The 20456-nt window shown below is 42.2% G+C and overlaps 1 long non-coding RNA gene across 1 annotated transcript in view; it reads right to left on the bottom strand.

The window, feature by feature from the left end:
• LOC139759835 (uncharacterized) overlaps positions 1 to 5272 on the bottom strand; it is a 598944-nt gene extending 593672 nt beyond the window's left edge. The window contains exon 1 of the long non-coding RNA XR_011715160.1: positions 5128 to 5272. This is a non-coding gene — a long non-coding RNA (uncharacterized lncRNA). The remainder of the gene's footprint in view (positions 1 to 5127) is intronic.
• Between the last annotated feature and the right edge of the window lie 15184 nt (positions 5273 to 20456).

Below are 20456 nucleotides of genomic sequence, written 5' to 3'. Positions count from 1 at the left end.
GTGGTGTCCACGTGGGCTGACAGTGTCTCACTACCACTAGTACACAGTGGTGTCCACGTGGGCTGACAGTGTCTCACTACCACTAGTACACAGTGGTGTCCACGTGGGCTGACTGTCTTCTCTCCACGTAAGCACCATCTTTAACAAAGTCATTCCTGAGTTTCTTACATTAAAAGTAACACAACTTTTCTGACCATTCATTCTAAGCTCGTTGACCCCAGGTATAACCAAGGTGAGGTAGAACACGTGGGTATACATCAACAGTTGTGATAGGTTATCTCCCATATACACAAAACCCACCACTCTCACAGGTCAAGTTACAGTTTCAAGGATGAAACACGGATCCTTAACTCCCACAGTCAGATTTTAGCGCCTATTACTCTTTTCCAGTTGTATCTTAATACTGTGCAGTACAGTCCAAATCATGGCACACATAAATTTACTTGCTTTCAGGGCTTTTAATGTGAAAAGGACCGCTTTGTTGACAAGTAAAATGTCTTTCCACAGGTATGTAAGAGGGATATACAATGTTGTGGTACACAACAGTGCAAAACACGACACTAAGGATCCCAGCGAGAGGACATGAAGATTTACCTGAAGTGTTACTTAATAAGAGTAACACAATAATTAGACGCTTTAGAGAGATACCTGACGAAGATAACAAAGAATCTTACTGTGTTACTAACATGGATAAAACAAAGGACAATGGAGCCGTAATTCTTAGCTTATCGTGAATAAAAGGACTCGCCTCTAAACTTACTTGACGGAGTAAAGAATATTGCAGTACGGTATCTTTAGGTGTAAACTAACACAGAATTGCAAGGTAATATTGTGCCTGATAACACATCTTGGTGCGGGGGATCACCAGTCTGCGGTGTCTTAAAATCACTGCCCGGCGCAGGTAACATTATACCAACGCTGGCCTAAAACGTTGTCTGGGGTACGCTTATACTGACAGAATCTTGAGCTCTAACTAAGAAACTTACGTTTTATGTCAAAAGGCACCAATCACAGGCACCGGTGCTCACATCAAGGTCGGGTGTGATGAAAAAGAAGTTAAGGTACAAGGTCTACTTGCGACAGAGCTGTCTCTTACAGAAAGAATGTACGAGCTGGGAAAGCATACAAAGGTACAGAACTCCTCGGTATAGTTGTGGAAGGAAAGAAACATACGTGGAATCAGCTAAGTTTCGAGTTGCCAGGATAGTTGAGAGGTGCGTTGATGGGATGACCTGCTTTTGACTGCAAAATGTCGAGATAGAAGGTAAAATAAGAGCCCCATGGCCAGAGGTGTGAACAATCTTCCGTGCAAAGTCAGATCTGACGTTTGTGTAACATGAAGTAGCTGTTTTGAAGATCATATACTTTTGAACTACGAACAAAGTCCAAAGCTCCTCGGAGCAAACTCGGCTATACCAGTCACATCAATTTCCGATGGAGTCGAAAACATGAGAATGTTACAAGTGGATCTCACCTTATGGAAGTTATATTTGTGGTAAGAGAGAAGACTATGATTCTCGTGGGACTTGAGAGAGAGAGAGAGAGAGAGAGAGAGAGAGAGAGAGAGAGAGAGAGAGAGAGAGAGAGAGAGAGAGAGAGAGAGAGAGAGAGAGAGAGAGAGAGAGAGAGAGGTGAAAAAAGATCCAAAAACTTTTAAAATGAAAGAAGTCAAAACTTCAGAACGATAGTTAGAATCATTAGATTGGTCTACTATCTCGGGAAGGCTTGAACTAGTCAGTGTTTCAAAAGGGGCGAAATAGACGGGCAAGTATAGATGCAAACTTACAGGCTCACTCCTTTAGGACACAAGGATGGATATCACCGAGTCAGTACGATTTATTCCTCTCCAAAGACATGTGATCTTGGGAACCTGAGATAAGAGGATACGAAGGTCACAGTGTGAGTGACACGTAAATGTGGAGGTGAAGGAACGCTGGAATCGTTTTCAGCCGCCAGAGAGGAAACGAGAGACCCAAAACGTGGCCTTATCGGTGGGAGAGACAGTAAAAGTTTTATCAGGAGGGAGGAGAATGGGAAAGGTAGATTTACCGAGATGTTTACATACACATTTGACTCGGAACCAAACATTGTATGTGTAATAGAGAGGTGAGTTAATTTCCTCCTGTATGAAGGAATGTTTCACCTGACGAATAACATTAAATCTGCAGTGATTCCTCGGGGAAACGGAAGGTGGATGAGAGTCACAGCAATAGTAGCGTCTCTATGGTCGATACTCCTGTGTCCTCATTGTGAATATTACTATCATAACTAAGCCCCTACACTGCTGCTTGACGTAGAAAAAGCTATACTAATAGAGTTGTTGAATATCATCTGAGAGCAGACAATGCTACACTGACGGAGCCCAACAGCTTCACGTGATACAGTGTAAGCTATACTTACAGTGCACTAAACTCTTGCTTGACGGTATACTGACGGAACCCTAAAGTGTTTCCCTGAAGGTAAATAACACCGCACCAAAGGCATCTGTTACCTGACGATATACTGGGCGAAGCCCTCTAGTCTAGCATAACGCGGGTAACGCTATACGAACGGCGCCCTGATGTGCCCTCTGACTGTGACTACACCATGAACCTAACATGGATGGCAACACGGAACACCTGCATCGCAAGGACATCACATGAGACGTTCATCAGTCTGTCTATAAGAAACTAAGGCACTATAAACCACATCTCATTTCCCAGAGAAATCCTCACTTGTCCTTCTTCAGCTCCTGCGGGACATAGGTGCATAGTGTAATTTCACTCCATCTAAAAAAAAAAAAGACTTAAACACACATTGCACTTCCAGGTAGACCGTTCTTACAGGCCCACTCCACACGGGTGATGCAGGCGGCAAAAAAAAGAGAGAAGAATTCTGTCTGATTCGTTCTTCTCGGCCATGGAAGATTCCTCCTCTCGGACCCTAAATTACCCACGAAGTGAGCAAGAACTGCTGGAATGTTAACGACCCATTCACTCTTCCCGTCCCGTCCAGCGTCCTTCTGACTCCACTCGACACCGCTCTCTCTCTCTCTCTCTCTCTCTCTCTCTCTCTCTCTCTCTCATTTCAGCTTCTTACGTTTCTTCACTATCTTTGGTAGTGATTCAGTTCATGCAGTTCTCAGGTATACAAAATAGATATCATAATATATATATATATATATATATATATATATATATATATATATATATATATATATATATATATATATATTCTTTCTTTTCTTTCGTACTATTCGCCATTTCCTGCATCAGCGAGGTAGCGTTAAGAACATAGGACTGGGCCTTTGAGGGAATATCCTCACCTAGCCCCCTTCTCTGTTCCTTCTTTTGGAAAATTGAAAAAAACGAGAGGGGAGGATTTCCAGCCACCTGCTCCCTCCCCTTTTAGTCGCCTTCTACGACACGCAGGGAATACGTGGGAAGTATTCTTTCTTCCCTATCCTCAGGGATAATATATATATATATATATATATATATATATATATATATATATATATTATCCCTGGGGATAGGGGAGAAAGAATACTTCCCACGTATTCCCTGCGTGTCGTAGAAGGCGACTAAAAGGGGAGGGAGCGGGTGGCTGGAAATCCTCCCCTCTCGTTTTTTTTTTTTTTTTGATTTTCCAAAAGAAGGAACAGAGAAGGGGGCCAGGTGAGGATTTTCCCTCTAAGGCCCAGTCCTCTGTTCTTAGCGCTACCTCGCAAACGCGGGAAATGACGAATAGTATGAAAAAAAAAAAAAAAAAAAATATATATATATATATATATATATATATATATATATATAGATATATAAATAGATATCATAATATATATATATATATATATATATATATGTATATATATATATATATATATATATATATATATATATATATATATATATATATATATATATATATATATATATATATATACATATATATATATATATATATATATATATATATATATATATATTATGATATCTATTTTGTATACCTGAGAACTGCATGAACTGAATCACTACCAAAGATAGTGAAGAAACGTAAGAAGCTGAAATGAGAGAGAGAGAGAGAGAGAGAGAGAGAGAGAGAGAGAGAGAGAGAGAGAGAGAGAGAGAGAGAGAGAGGTGTCGAGTGGAGTCAGAAGGACGCTGGAATAGTGGTTCCAACAATGTTGTATGGTTGCGAGGCGTGGGCTATGGATAGAGTTGTGCGCAGGAGGGTGGATGTGCTGGAAATGAGATGTTTGAGGACAATATGTGGTGTGAGGTGGTTTGATCGAGTAAGTAACGTAAGGGTAAGAGAGATGTGTGGAAATAAAAAGAGTGTGGTTGAGAGAGCAGATGAGGGTGTTTTGAAATGGTTTGGTCACATGGAGAGAATTAGTGAGGAAAGACTGACAAAGAGGATATATGTGTCAGAGGTGGAGGGAACGAGAAGTGGGAGACCAAATTGGAGGTGGAAAGATGGAGTGAAAAAGATTTTGAGTGATCGGGGCCTGAACATGCAGGAGGGTGAAAGGCGTGCAAGGAATAGAGTGAATTGAAACGATGTGATATACCGGGGTCAACGTGCTGTCAATGGATTGAACCAGGGCATGTGAAGCGTCTGGGGTAAACCATGGAAAGTTCTGTGAGGCCTGGATGTGGAAAGGGAGCTGTGGTTTCGGTGCATTATTACATGACAGCTAAAGACAGCGTGTGAACGAATGTGGCCTTTGTTGTCTTTTCCTAGCGCTACCTCGCACACATGAGGGTGGAGGGGGTTGTTATTTCATGTGTGGCGAGGTGGCGATGGGAATGAGTAAAGGCAGACATTATGAATCATGTACATGTGTATATAGGTATATGTCTGTATGTGTATATTTATGTATACGTTGAGCTGTATAGGTATGTATATTTGCGTGTGTGTACGTGTTTGTATATATATGTGTATGTGGGTGGGTTGGGCCATTCTTTCGTCTGTTTCCTTGCGCTACCTCGCTAACGCGGGAGACCGCGACAAAGCAAAATATATATATATATATATATATATATATATATATATATATATATATATATATATATATATATATATATATATATACATAGGGAATAAATCCAACACAGCCTTGTCACAAAACGAAGGAGTCACACTTGCCTCTCAGAACAGGACAAGCTCCACCACAACCTCCACAATAACCACCACAGTAACTTCCAGTACACCACAAGGCACGGTATGGGACTGAGGGCCGGTGCTGGGACCAGGCTTGGGTGACCACTATCAGCGCCGGAGAGGCCGACACTCGTGCTATCAGGCGGGAATGCAATATGACAGCCAGTCAGCCAGGGCCAGATAAGATACGGCTGTGGAAGGTGAGGTACATCTGCCACCACGCAATAGTACAACCCACTGTCGGTACGCCATGTTCAGGTACTGTTTTCATCATTATCATTATTATTATTATTATCATCGTTATTATGTTATCATTTATAATAACGATAATAGTGAAAATGATAATAATGATAATAATGATAATGGTAATAATGATAATAAGGATAATAATAATAATGATAACAATAATAATGATAATAATGATAATGATGATAATAATAATGATGATAATAATAATAATAACAATAATATAATTCTTTTAACAGTAACAAAAAACTGAAACTATACCTAAAATCATTGAGGATTAAGATCAGGGGTGGGTGGGTGGGTGAGGTGGGGGTAAGGAGGGATTAAACACTTTAACATACGAACTACGATGAATTCGATGCGGTTGTAGTACCGGAGTGCAACTTGGGGACGATGGATCTCCGGTGGCAGGAGATGACGGTGGCGGGTATGGTGTAGGAGTTTATCATTAACGTGCTGGGACGTGATGCTAGCCAGACTGGCCACACACAAGTGCCACCACGGTAGAGTGTGGTTGTAGCAACAGCCTCACGTGGTGTGGAGTAACACCATCTGTACCATGTGGTGTGGAGTAACACCATCTGTACCACGTGGTGTGGAGTAACACCATCTGTACCACGTGGTGTGGAGTAAAACCACCTGTACCATGTGGTGTGGAGTAACACCATCTGTACCATGTGGTGTGGAGTAACAACGTCTGTACCATGTGGTGTGGAGTAACACCATCTGTACCACGTGGTGTGGAGTAACAACATCTGTACCACGAATGGGTGTGGGGTAACACTATCTGTACCACGTGGTGTGGAGTAACACCATCTGTACCAAGTGGTGTGGAGTAACACCATCTGTACCATGTGGTGTGGAGCAACACCATCTGTACCACGTGGGGTGGAGTAACAATCTGTACCACGTGGTGTGGAGTAACACCGTCTGTACCATGTAGTGTGGAGTAACACCGTCTGTACCATGTCGTGTGGAGTAACACCATCTGTACCACGTGGTGTGGAGTTACACCGTCTGTACCATGTGGTGTGGAGTAACACCATCTGGACCACGTGGTGGGGAGTAACACCATCTGTGCCACGTGGTGTGGAGTAACACCATTTGTACCATGTAGTGTGGAGTAACACCGTCTGTACCACGTGGTGTGGAGTAACACCATCTGTACCACGTGGTGGGGAGTAACACCATCTGTACCACGTGGTGTGGAGTAACACCATCTGTACCATGTAGTGTGGAGTTACACCGTCTGTACCATGTGGTGTGGAGTAACACCATCTGGACCACGTGGTGGGGAGCAACACCATCTGTACCACGTGGTGTGGAGTAACACCATCTGTACCATGTAGTGTGGAGTTACACCGTCTGTACCATGTGGTGTGGAGTAACACCATCTGCACCACGTGGTGGGGAGTAACACCATCTGTACCACGTGGTGTGGAGTAACACCATCTGTACCATGTAGTGTGGAGTAACACCATCTGTACCACGTGGTGTGGAGTAACACCGTCTGTACCATGTAGTGTGGAGTAACACCATCTGTACCACGTGGTGTGGAGTAACACCATCTGTACCACGTGGTGTGGAGTAACACCATCTGTACCACGTGGTGTGGAGTAACACCATCTGTACCATGTAGTGTGGAGTAACACCATCTGTACCACGTGGTGTGGAGTAACACCGTCTGTACCATGTAGTGTGGAGTAACACCATCTGTACCACGTGGTGTGGAGTAACACCATTTGTACAATGTGGTGTGGAGTAACACCGTCTGTACCATGTGGTGTGGAGTAACACCATCTGTACCACGTGGTGTGGAGTAACACCGTCTGTGCCATGTAGTGTGGAGTAACACCATGTGTAACACGTGGTGTGGAGTAACACCGTCTGTACCATGTAGTGTGGAGTAACACCGTCTGTACCATGTGGTGTGGAGTAACACCATTTCTACCACGTGGTGTGGAGTAACACCGTCTGTACCATGTGGTGCGGAGTAACACCATCTGTAACACATGGTGTGGAGTAACACCAACTGTACCATGTGGTGTGGAGCAACACCGTCTGTACCATGTAGTGTGAAGTAACACCGTCTGTAGCATGTGGTGTGGAGTAACACCATCTGTACCACGTGGTGTGGAGTAACACCATCTGTACCACGTGGTGTGGAGTAACACCGTCTGTACCACGTGGTGTGGAGTAACACCATCTGTACCATGTGGTGTGGAGTAACACCATCTGTACCATGTAGTGTGGAGTAACACCGTCTGTACCATGTAGTGTGGAGTAACACCATCTGTACCACGTGGTGTGGAGTAACACCATCTGTACTATGTGGTGTGGAGTAACACCGTCTGTACCATGTAGTGTGAAGTAACACCGTTTGTACCATGTGGTGTGGAGTAGCACCATCCGTACCACGTGGTGTGGAGTAACACCATCTGTACCATGTGGTGTGGAGTAACACCATCTGTACCATGTAGTGTGGAGTAACACCGTCTGTACCATGTAGTGTGGAGTAACACCATCTGTACCACGTGGTGTGGAGTAACACCATCTGTACCATGTGGTGTGGAGTAACACCGTCTGTACCATGTAGTGTGAAGTAACACCGTTTGTACCATGTGGTGTGGAGTAACACCATCCGTACCACGTGGTGTGGAGTAACACCATCTGTACCACGTGGTGTGGAGTAACACCGTCTGTATCATGAAAGCGTGTGAGATAACCATTACCAGGGAGGAGCGTATGTGACGGGTTAATATTGCCTACAACACTAAGGTTGTGTGGTGCAGGGCTAACAACACCTGCGCCACACAGTGGGTCTGGTGCAGGGGTAACAACACCTGCACCACACAGTGGGTCTGGTGTAAGAATAATGACACCTGCACCACACAGTGGGTCTGGTGTAAGAATAATGACACCTGCACCACACAGTGGGTCTGGTGTAAGGATAATGACACCTGCACCACTCAGTGGGTCTGGTGTAAGGATAATGACACCTGCACCACACAGTGGGTCTGGTGTAAGGATAATGACACCTGCACCACTCAGTGGGTCTGGTGTAAGGATAATGACACCTGCTTACTGAGGCTGTGAGGCGCATGGCTGCCAACATACAGATCCTTGCATGTGGTCACAGGGATGATGGCAACACCTGCATCATTATATTGGGGTGGGGTGCGGGGCTGACAACATTTACACAATCATAGGGGAGAGGGGTTAATGAAGGGTTGGTACCACATGTTCAGCGATACGCTAGTATGACCGTTCTGTATCAGTTCGTAATCTTTTCTTTCAAACTATTCGCCATTTTCCGCTTTAGCGAGGTAGCGTTTAGAACAGAGGACTGGGCCTTTGAGGGAATATCCTCACCTGGCCCCCTTCTCTGTTCCTTCTTTTGGAAAATTAAAAAAAAAAAACGAGAGGGGAGGATCTCCAGCCCCACGCTCCCTCCCCTTTTAGTCGCCTTCTACGACACGCAGGGAATACGTGGGAAGTATTCTTTCTCCCCTGTCCCCAGGGATAATATATATATATATATATATATATATATATATATATATATATATATATATATATATATATATATATATATATATATATATTTTTTTTTTTTTTTTTTTTTGCTTTGTCGCTGTCTCCCGCGTTTGCGAGGTAGCGCAAGGAAACAGACGAAAGAAATGGCCCAACACACCCCCATACACATGTATATACATACGTCCACACACGCAAATATACATACCTACACAGCTTTCCATGGTTTACCCCAGACGCTTCACATGCCTTGATTCAATCCACTGACAGCACGTCAACCCCGGTATACCACATCGCTCCAATTCACTCTATTCCTTGCCCTCCTTTCACCCTTCTGCATGTTCAGGCCCCGATCACACAAAATCTTTTTCACTCCATCTTTCCACATCCAATTTGGTCTCCCTCTTCTCCTCGTTCCCTCCACCTCCGACACATATATTCTCTTGGTCAATCTTTCCTCACTCATTCTCTCCATGTGCCCGAACCATTTCAAAACACCCTCCTCTGCTCTCTCAACCACGCTCTTTTTATTTCCACACATCTCTCTTACCCTTACGTTACTTACTCGATCAAACCACCTCACACCACACATTGTCCTCAAACATCTCATTTCCAGCACATCCATCCTCCTGCGCACAACTCTATCCATAGCCCACGCCTCGCAACAATGCAACATTGTTGGAACCACTATTCCTTCAAACATACCCATTTTTGCTTTCCGAGATAATGTTCTCGACTTCCACACATTTTTCAAGGCTCCCAAAATTTTCGCCCCCTCCCCCACCCTATGATCCACTTCCGCTTCCATGGTTCCATCCGCTGACAGATCCACTCCCAGATATCTAAAACACTTCACTTCCTCCAGTTTTTCTCCATTCAAATCACCTCCCAATTGACTTGACCCTCACCCCTACTGTACCTAATAACCTTGCTCTTATTCACATTTACTCTCAACTTTCTTCTTCCACACACTTTACCAAACTCAGTCACCAGCTTCTGCAGTTTCTCACATGAATCAGCCACCAGCGCTGTATCATCAGCGAACAACAATTGACTCACTTCCCAAGCTCTCTCATCCCCAACAGACTTCATACTTGCCCCTCTTTCCAGGACTCTTGCATTTACCTCCCTTACAACCCCATCCATAAACAAATTAAACAACCATGGAGACATCACACACCCCTGCCGCAAACCTACATTCACTGAGAACCAATCACTTTCCTCTCTTCCTACACGTACACATGCCTTACATCCTCGATAAAAACTTTTCACTGCTTCTAACAACTTGCCTCCCACACCATATATTCTTAATACCTTCCACAGAGCATCTCTATCAACTCTATCATATGCCTTCTCCAGATCCATAAATGCTACATACAAATCCATTTGCTTTTCTAAGTATTTCTCACATACATTCTTCAAAGCAAACACCTGATCCACACATCCTCTACCACTTCTGAAACCACACTGCTCTTCCCCAATCTGATGCTCTGTACATGCCTTCACCCTCTCAATCAATACCCTCCCATATAATTTACCAGGAATACTCAACAAACTTATACCTCTGTAATTTGAGCACTCACTCTTATCCCCTTTGCCTTTGTACAATGGCACTATGCACGCATTCCGCCAATCCTCAGGCACCTCACCATGAGTCATACATACATTAAATAACCTTACCAACCAGTCAACAATACAGTCACCCCCTTTCTTAATAAATTCCACTGCAATACCATCCAAACCTGCTGCCTTGCCGGCTTTCATCTTCCGCAAAGCTTTTACTACCTCTTCTCTGTTTACCAAATCATTTTCCCTAACCCTCTCACTTTGCACACCACCTCGACCAAAACACCCTATATCTGCCACTCTGTCATATATATATATATATATATATATATATATATATATATATATATATATATATATATGTATATATATATATATATATATATATATATCTTTTTTTTCTTTTAAACTATTCGCCATTTCCCGCGTTAGCGAGGTAGCGTTAAGAACTGAGGACTGGGCTTTTTTTGGAATATCCTCACCTGGCCCCCTCTGTTCCTTCTTTTGGAAAATTAAAAAAAAAAAACGAGAGGGGAGGATTTCCAGCCCCCCGCTCCCTCCCCTTTTAGTCGCCTTCTATGACACGCAGGGAATACGTGGGAAGTATTCTTAATCCCCTATCCCCAAGGATATATATATATATATATATATATATATATATATATATATATATATATATATATATATATATATATATATATATATATATATATATATATATATATATATATATATATATATATATATATATATATATATATATATATATATATATATCCCTGGGGATATATATATAAATATAAATATATATATATATATATATATATATATATATATATATATATATATATATATATATATATATATATATATATATATATATATATATATTTATTCAGTAAAGGAAATTGTGGTAGCAGAGCTTCTTGACTGATCACTACCATCATGTCTGTGTACACAATACATATCCATCACTCAAGCAAAATGTCTTGATATTGTTAACCAAAAGTTTAACTTTTCGTGACGTGTGCTCTAACACGACCAAAAAAAAGTTTCTTTTTTTTCACGGAGAACAAGTTGAAGGAGTAATCCCAAACTGATCATCTGGTTCTAAGGCGTGAGGCTTAAACACGACCCCAACAATGCAGTGCAGAGCAAAAACCACGTAAAAGATAATAATACGGAGAGAAGTAATATTTCCCCGGCATCAAGGATCTCAAATTGGGTTATTAAGGTACGGAACAACTTTCACCTGCTGGTCTTCAAGGTCGACGCCGAAAATATTCAATATAAACATGTTACCCCCCGTTAAGGTGCCCTTTGTTCCAGCCATGAAGGCCATCACACTACCATGGGTGGGGGAACGAGGCGGGCTGGGTACATGGTGACCACCCTAACACCTCCACACCCACCACCACTACCACCACCACCCGTGATCATCAATGGTGGTGGTGGTTGGTGATGGTGGTGGTCATGAAGGTTGGCGATGGTGGTGGAGTTGGTGGTCATGAAGGTTGGTGATGGAGGTGGTGGTCATCAGTAGTGGTGGTAGTAGTGTTGATGGTCATGAGTGGTGATGGAGGTGGTGGTCATCAGTAGTGGTGGTAGTAGTGTTGATGGTCATGAGTGGTGATGGAGGTGGTGGTCATCAGTAGTGGTGGTAGTAGTGTTGATGGTCATGAGTGGTGATGGTGGTGGTGGTCATCAGTAGTGGTGGTAGTAGTGTTGATGGTCATGAGTGGTGGTGGTAGTAGTGTTGATGGTCATGAGTGGTGATGGAGGTGGTAGTTGTGCTGGTGGTCTTGAGGGTTGGTGACAGTGGCATTCATGGTCTTCATAAGGAGTAGTGATACTGGTAGTCATTAGAGGTGAGGATGATGGTGGTAGTCCTAACGGTCATGAAGGGTAATGATGGTGGTGATGCTGGGGGCCATGAGGGGTGGTGATGGTGGTAGTCCTGATGGTCATGAAGGGTAATGACGATGTTAATCCAAGTGGTCATGAGGGGTGATGATCCTGGTGATCTTAGTGGTCATGAGAAGTAATGACGATGTTGATCCTAGTGGTCATGAGGGGTGATGATCCTGGTGATCCTAGTGGTCATGAGGGGTGGTGATGGAGGTGGTGATGCCTTACTGAACTGAGCTAAGGCCAGCCTGATATATATATATATATATATATATATATATATATATATATATATATATATATATATATATATATATATATATATTTTTTTTTTTTTTTATACTTTGTCGCTGTCTCCCGCGTTTGCGAGGTAGCGCAAGGAAACAGACGAAAGAAATGGCCCAACCCCCCCCCATACACATGTATATACATACGTCCACACACGCAAATATACATACCTACACAGCTTTCCATGGTTTACCCCAGACGCTTCACATGCCTTGATTCAATCCACTGACAGCACGTCAACCCCGGTATACCACATCGCTCCAATTCACTCTATTCCTTGCCCTCCTTTCACCCTCCTGCATGTTCAGGCCCCGATCACACAAAATCTTTTTCACTCCATCTTTCCACCTCCAATTTGGTCTCCCTCTTCTCCTTGCTCCCTCCACCTCCGACACATATATCCTCTTGGTCAATCTTTCCTCACTCATCCTCTCCATGTGCCCAAACCACTTCAAAACACCCTCTTCTGCTCTCTCAACCACGCTCTTTTTATTTCCACACATCTCTCTTACCCTTACGTTACTCACTCGATCAAACCACCTCACACCACACATTGTCCTCAAACATCTCATTTCCAGCACATCCATCCTCCTGCGCACAACTCTATCCATAGCCCACGCCTCGCAACCATACAACATTGTTGGAACCACTATTCCTTCAAACATACCCATTTTTGCTTTCCGAGATAATGTTCTCGACTTCCACACATTCTTCAAGGCCCCAGAATTTTCGCCCCCACCCCCACCCTATGATCCACTTCCGCTTCCATGGTTCCATCCGCTGCCAGATCCACTCCCAGATATCTAAAACACTTCACTTCCTCCAGTTTTTCTCCATTCAAACTCACCTCCCAATTGACTTGACCCTCAACCCTACTGTACCTAATAACCTTGCTCTTATTCACATTTACTCTTAACTTTCTTCTTCCACACACTTTACCAAACTCAGTCACCAGCTTCTGCAGTTTCTCACATGAATCAGCCACCAGCGCTGTATCATCAGCGAACAACAACTGACTCACTTCCCAAGCTCTCTCATCCCCAACAGACTTCATACTTGCCCCTCTTTCCAAAACTCTTGCATTTACCTCCCTAACAACCCCATCCATAAACAAATTAAACAACCATGGAGACATCACACACCCCTGCCGCAAACCTACATTCACTGAGAACCAATCACTTTCCTCTCTTCCTACACGTACACATGCCTTACATCCTCGATAAAAACTTTTCACTGCTTCTAACAACTTTCCTCCCACACCATATATTCTTAATACCTTCCACAGAGCATCTCTATCAACTCTATCATATGCCTTCTCCAGATCCATAAATGCTACATACAAATCCATTTGCTTTTCTAAGTATTTCTCACATACATTCTTCAAAGCAAACACCTGATCCACACATCCTCTACCACTTCTGAAACCACACTGCTCTTCCCCAATCTGATGCTCTGTACATGCCTTCACCCTCTCAATCAATACCCTCCCATATAATTTACCAGGAATACTCAACAAACTTATACCTCTGTAATTTGAGCACTCACTCTTATCCCCTTTGCCTTTGTACAATGGCACTATGCACGCATTCCGCCAATCCTCAGGCACCTCACCATGAGTCATACATACATTAAATAACCTTACCAACCAGTCAACAATACAGTCACCCCCTTTTTTAATAAATTCCACTGCAATACCATCCAAACCTGCTGCCTTGCCGGCTTTCATCTTCCGCAAAGCTTTCACTACCTCTTCTCTGTTTACCAAATCATTTTCCCTAACCCTCTCACTTTGCACACCACCTCGACCAAAACACCCTATATCTGCCACTCTATCATCAAACACATTCAACAAACCTTCAAAATACTCACTCCATCTCCTTCTCACATCACCACTACTTGTTATCACCTCCCCATTTGCGCCCTTCACTGAAGTTCCCATTTGCTCCCTTGTCTTACGCACTTTATTTACCTCCTTCCAGAACATCTTTTTATTCTCCCTAAAATTTAATGATACTCTCTCACCCCAACTCTCATTTGCCCTTTTTTTCACCTCTTGCACCTTTCTCTTGACCTCCTGTCTCTTTCTTTTATACATCTCCCACTCAATTGCATTTTTTCCCTGCAAAAATCGTCCAAATGCCTCTCTCTTCTCTTTCACTAATACTCTTACTTCTTCATCCCACCACTCACTACCCTTTCTAATCAACCCACCTCCCACTCTTCTCATGCCACAAGCATCTTTTGCGCAATCCATCACTGATTCCCTAAATACATCCCATTCCTCCCCCACTCCCCTTGCTTCCATTGTTCTCACCTTTTTCCATTCTGTACTCAGTCTCTCCTGGTACTTCCTCACACAGGTCTCCTTCTCAAGCTCACTTACTCTCACCACCCTCTTCACCCCAACATTCACTCTTCTTTTCTGAAAACCCATACAAATCTTCACCTTAGCCTCCACAAGATAATGATCAGACATCCCTCCAGTTGCACCTCTCAGCACATTAACATCCAAAAGTCTCTCTTTCGCACGCCTGTCAATTAACACGTAATCCAATAACGCTCTCTGGCCATCTCTCCTACTTACATAAGTATACTTATGTATATCTCGCTTTTTAAACCAGGTATTCCCAATCATCAGTCCTTTTTCAGCACATAAATCTACAAGCTCTTCACCATTTCCATTTACAACACTGAACACCCCATGTATACCAATTATTCCCTCAACTGCCACATTACTCACCTTTGCATTCAAATCACCCATCACTATAACCCGGTCTCGTGCATCAAAACCACTAACACACTCATTCAGCTGCTCCCAAAACACTTGCCTCTCTTGATCTTTCTTCTCATGCCCAGGTGCATATGCACCAATAATCACCCACCTCTCTCCATCAACTTTCAGTTTTACCCATATTAATCGAGAATTTACTTTCTTACACTCTATCACATACTCCCACAACTCCTGTTTCAGGAGTATTGCTACTCCTTCCCTTGCTCTTGTCCTCTCACTAACCCCTGACTTTACTCCCCAGACATTCCCAAACCACTCTTCCCCTTTACCCTTGAGCTTCGTTTCACTCAGAGCCAAAACATCCAGGTTCCTTTCCTCAAACATACTACCTATCTCTCCTTTTTTCACATCTTGGTTACATCCACACACATTTAGGCACCCCACTCTGAGCCTTCGAGGAGGATGAGCACTCCCCGCGTGACTCCTTCTTCTGTTTCCCATTTTAGAAAGTTAATACAAGGAGGGGAGGATTTCTGGCCCCCCGCTCCCGTCCCCTCTAGTCGCTTTCTACGACACGCGAGGAATACGTGGGAAGTATTCTTTCACCCCTATCCCCAGGGATAATATACATATATATATACATATACACATACACACACATACACATACATACGCACATATACACACACACACATACATATATATACATATGAAAAATGTAAGAAACAATTTAGAAAACTGAAACTTCTAGCTTGAAATGAATGAAAAAAATGAATGTCACATAATGGTTCAACCTCTGGCTATGGAAAAAAGGAAATGTATAATTTATTTACACAAACGTCAATAGCAATTCTCATCAATTTAACCACTGTATCAATAAGCTTCAATGTCTAAGCTACATTTTTCTCCAAATATACATATTTGATGTCTTGGATGATATTCTTTACCTGTTTCAAAGTCTAATTTCAATGAACTGATCAAATTGTGTATAAAAGACTGTGCATTTCAATTTAATGGAGATTATTATGCTCAAAAATTTGGTATGGCAATGGGTAACCCTCTTTCACCTGTACTAAGTAATCTTTATATGGAATTTTTTGAAACAAAATTACTAAAAATATCTTACCTTCTAATACAATTTGGATTAGCTATGTAGATGATGTTCTTTGTGTTTGGCCAACAAATGAAAATTTACAAATATTTCTCCCCCTACTTAACAATTTAATACCTTCCATCAAATTTACTGTAGAAAATGAAAAGAATGGTATGTTACAGTTTTTAGATTGCATGATCCATAGACAAGTAAACAAATTTAAGCTTAGCATGTACAGAAAACCCACCAATGTATGCTCATATATCCATTATTACTCATCTCAGCATGACAGAGTTAAATTATCATCATTTCAATCTATGTTCCTTAGGGCATTACGTATTTGCAGTCCAGAGTTTATTGATAATGAGTTTGAGAAGATATATTCTATTGGATCTAAGTTAAAGTACCCTAGATCTTTCATTGATAAATCCCTTAAGTTAGCAAAGAAATCATTTTATAGAGTTCAACCCAAACCTCCCATTGACACCAAGAATATTTTAGTTCTCCCTTTTAATAATAATTTCACTTTGCTTCCCAAGTTGCTTAAGTCCTTTAATGTAAATGTGGCCTTTAGCAACAATGATACTATAAAGAATATCATAATCAGGAATTCACCAGAAAATTCTCTTGGATGCATCTATAAAGTGCCTTGTGGAAACTGTGATAAATTCTATGTTGGTCAGACAGGTAAGGATCTTTCTGTTAGACGTAAGCAACATAAATATAGTATAAGAACGGGACAAGAATCAAATGCCTTGTTTAATCACGTTAAAAACTATGATCATTGTATTGACTGGAGTAACGCCATCTCAGTTATTAACTCCAACTCTGTTACCAAGAGAAATATCATTGAATCTCCTATTATTAAATACGCAAAGAATTATAATCTTAATATTAGTGATGGTCTATACAAATTAGATAACTTTATAGTTGATAGAATTTGTAAAACGATAAGTTTATGAACGCTCGTTGTATGTTTTGGACAATCACATGTTTACCAAATGGCGTCCAAGCTTCGTCTCTTCGATGTATGTCAACTGACTGTTATATTTCTCTCTTGTGTCTCCATTGATGATGTGATTATTACACGAAAGTGCACTTGGGAACTTTTCGTGTTTCATTTTCCCAGTGGACTTATAGGAATATCTTGATCACGCGCAAAATTGTGATCCTTTCCAATATATATATATATATATATATATATATATATATATATATATATATATATACTTAGAAAAGCAAATGGATTTGTATGTAGCATTTATGGATCTGGAGAAGGCATATGATAGAGTTAATAGAGTTGGTCTGTGGAAGGTATTAAGAATATATGGTGTGGGAGGCAAGTTGTTAGAAGCAGTGAAAAGTTTTTATCGAGGATGTAAGGCATGTGTACGTGTAGGAAGAGAGGAAAGTGATTGGTTCTCAGTGAATGTAGGTTTGCGGCAGGGGTGTGTGATGTCTCCATGGTTGTTTAATTTGTTTATGGATGGGGTTGTTAGGGAGTTTTGGAAAGAGGGGCAAGTATGAAGTCTGTTGGGGATGAGAGAGCTTGGGAAGTAAGTCAGTTGTTGTTCGCTGATGATACAGCGCTGGTGGCTGATTCATGTGAGAAACTGCAGAAGCTGGTGACTGAGTTTGGTAAAGTGTGTGAAAGAAGAAAGTTAAGAGTAAATGTGAATAAGAGCAAGGTTATTAGGTACAGTAGGGTTGAGGGTCAAGTCAATTGGGAGGTGAGTTTGAATGGAGAAAAACTGGAGGAAGTAAAGTGTTTTAGATATCTGGGAGTGGATCTGGCAGCGGATGGAACCATGGAAGCGGAAGTGGATCATAGGGTGGGGGAGGGGGCGAAAATTCTGGGAGCCTTGAAGAATGTGTGGAAGTCGAAAACATTATCTCGGAAAGCAAAAATGGGTATGTTTGAAGGAATAGTGGTTCCAACAATGTTGTATGGTTGCGAGGCGTGGGCTATGGATAGAGTGGTGCGCAGGAGGATGGATGTGCTGGAAATGAGATGTTTGAGGACAATGTGTGGTGTGAGGTGGTTTGATCGAGTAAGTAACGTAAGGGTAAGAGAGATGTGTGAAAATAAAAAGAGCGTGGTTGAGAGAGCAGAAGAGGGTGTTTTGAAATGGTTTGGGCACATGGCGAGAATGAGTGAGGAAAGGTTGACCAAGAGGATATATGTGTCGGAGGTGGAGGGAACGAGGAGAAGAGGGAGACCAAATTGGAGGTGGAAAGATGGAGTGAAAAAGATTTTGTGTGATCGGGGCCTGAACATGCAGGAGGGTGAAAGGAGGGCAAGGAATAGAGTGAATTGGAGCGATGTGGTATACCGGGGTTGACGTGCTGTCAGTGGATTGAATCAGGGCATGTGAAGCGTCTGGGGTAAACCATGGAAAGCTGTGTAGGTATGTATATTTGCGTGTGTGGACGTATGTATATACATGTGTATGGGGGTGTGTTGGGCCATTTCTTTCGTCTGTTTCCTTGCGCTACCTCGCAAACGCGGGAGACAGCGGAAAAAAAAAAAAAATATATATATATATATATATATATATATATATATATATATATATATATATATATATATATATATATATATATATATATATATATTATTATTATTTTTTTTTATTATACTTTGTCGCTGTCTCCCGCGTTTGCGAGGTAGCGCAAGGAAACAGACGAAAGAAATGGCCCAACCCCCCCCCCCATACACATGTATATACATACGTCCACACACGCAAATATACATACCTACACAGCTTTCCATGGTTTACCCCAGACGCTTCACATGCCTTGATTCAATCCACTGACAGCACGTCAACCCTGGTATACCACATCGCTCCAATTCACTCTATTCCTAGCCCTCCTTTCACCCTACTGCATGTTCAGGCCCCGATCACACAAAATCTTTTTCACTCCATCTTTCCACCTCCAATTTGGTCTCCCTCTTCTCCTCGTTCCCTCCACCTCCGACACATATATCCTCTTGGTCAATCTTTCCTCACTCATTCTCTCCATGTGCCCAAACCACTTCAAAACACCCTCTTCTGCTCTCTCAACCACGCTCTTTTTATTTCCACACATCTCTTTTACCCTTACGTTACTTACTCGATCAAACCACCTCACACCACACATTGTCCTTAAACATCTCATTTCCAGCACATCCATCCTCCTGCGCACAACTCTATCCATAGCCCACGCCTCGCAACCATACAACATTGTTGGAACCACTATTCCTTCAAACATACCCATTTTTGCTTTCCGAGATAATGTTCTCGACTTCCACACATTCTTCAAGGCCCCCAGAATTTTCGCACCCTCCCCCACCCTATGATCCACTTCCGCTTCCATGGTTCCATCCGCTGCCAGATCCACTCCCAGATATCTAAAACACTTCACTTCCTCCAGTTTTTCTCCATTCAAACTCACCTCCCAATTGACTTGACCCTCAACCCTACTGTACCTAATAACCTTGCTCTTATTCACATTTAATCTTAACTTTCTTCTTCCACACACTTTACCAAACTCAGTCACCAGCTTCTGCAGTTTCTCACATGAATCAGCCACCAGCGCTGTATCATCAGCGAACAACAACTGACTCACTTCCCAAGCTCTCTCATCCCCAACAGACTTCATACTTGCCCCTCTTTCCAAAACTCTTGCATTTACCTCCCTAACAACCCCATCCATAAACAAATTAAACAACCATGGAGACATCACACACCCCTGACGCAAACCTACATTCACTGAGAACCAATCACTTTCCTCTCTTCCTACACGTACACATGCCTTACATCCTCGATAAAAACTTTTCACTGCTTCTAACAACTTTCCTCCCACACCATATATTCTTAATACCTTCCACAGAGCATGTCTATCAACTCTATCATATGCCTTCTCCAGATCCATAAATGCTACATACAAATCCATTTGCTTTTCTAA

This window comes from Panulirus ornatus, chromosome 3, assembly GCF_036320965.1.
Source record: "Panulirus ornatus isolate Po-2019 chromosome 3, ASM3632096v1, whole genome shotgun sequence".
In the NCBI taxonomy this organism is placed as follows: Eukaryota; Metazoa; Arthropoda; class Malacostraca; order Decapoda; family Palinuridae; genus Panulirus; species Panulirus ornatus.
The sequence above is the reverse complement of the archived record's forward strand: the minus strand, read 5'-3'. Positions and strand labels throughout refer to the sequence as shown.